This window comes from Arachis hypogaea, chromosome 11 (assembly GCF_003086295.3).
Source record: "Arachis hypogaea cultivar Tifrunner chromosome 11, arahy.Tifrunner.gnm2.J5K5, whole genome shotgun sequence".
NCBI lineage: Eukaryota > Viridiplantae > Streptophyta > Magnoliopsida > Fabales > Fabaceae > Arachis > Arachis hypogaea.
In genome coordinates, this window is record NC_092046.1 from 25,556,860 (window position 1) to 25,558,023 (window position 1,164).

Below are 1,164 nucleotides of genomic sequence, written 5' to 3' on the forward strand. Positions count from 1 at the left end.
AGCTATATGATTTATTTCAAATTTTGAAAAATTGTCAACAAGCTGAGTAACAATATCTAGGTATTTTAACAAAACAGGATCCTTCGTTTGAAAGCATTGATTTACTTGTTGGACTACTAATAAGGAATCACAGTAAACTTTTAATTCAGTAACATGCAATTCAATTGCTAACCTGAGCCCAGCAATCAGAGCCTCGTATTCGGCCTGATTATTGCTGGCTTTAAAGGAGAATCAAAGAGAGTGCTCGAAGGCAACTCCTTCTGGGTTCTCGAAAAGATTTTCTGCTCCTGATCCTTGAGGATTTGATGCCCCATCGATGAATAGTACCCACTATGTATTCTGCTCGTTTGGGTTTTGTCCAGTAAATTCGGCCACAAAATCAGCCAAGTATTGGGATTTGACAGATCCCCGAGGTTGATACTGAATATCGAATTCGGAGAGCTTGATGGACCACTTAATCAACCTGCCTGCCAGCTCGGGTTTGGCGAGTATTTGGCGCAGTGGCTGGGTTGTTCTGACATTGATTGTATGGCTTTGGAAGTAAGGACAAAGTCGCCTTGCAGAGAAGACTAGGGCGTAGGCGAGCTTTTCTAGCCTCGGGTAGCGAAGCTCGGCGTTCTACAATGACTTACTGATAAAATAAACTGGTTGCTGGCCATTCTCATTTTCTGCAACAAGAACAAAACTAATTGCTGTATTAGTAATCGACAAATATAAATATAATGTTTCACCGACTTTAGGTTTTTGCAAAATAGGAGGTTTAGAGAGAAATTGCTTTAAACTTTTAAATGCTGCTTCACATTTCTCATCCCATTGAAAAATTGCATTCTTTCTTAAACACTGGAAAAAGTTAACCGATTTAGATGCTAGACACGGCAGGAATCTGGATAAGGCTGCTAATCTCCCTGTTAATCTCTGAACCTCCTTAATTGTTGTGGGACTGTTCATATTGAGGACTGTCTGACATTTTTCTGGATTTGCCTCAATTCCTCGGTTGGTGAGTACGAATCCGAGGAATTTTCCTCCACGGACGCCAAAGGCACACTTCTCAGGATTAAGTCTCATTTTATAAGATCGGATTTGGCTGAAGATTTCAGTAAGGTCGGCGATATAGGAGTGGCCTGTCTTTGTCTTAGCGACCATATCGTCGACGTATACTTCGAT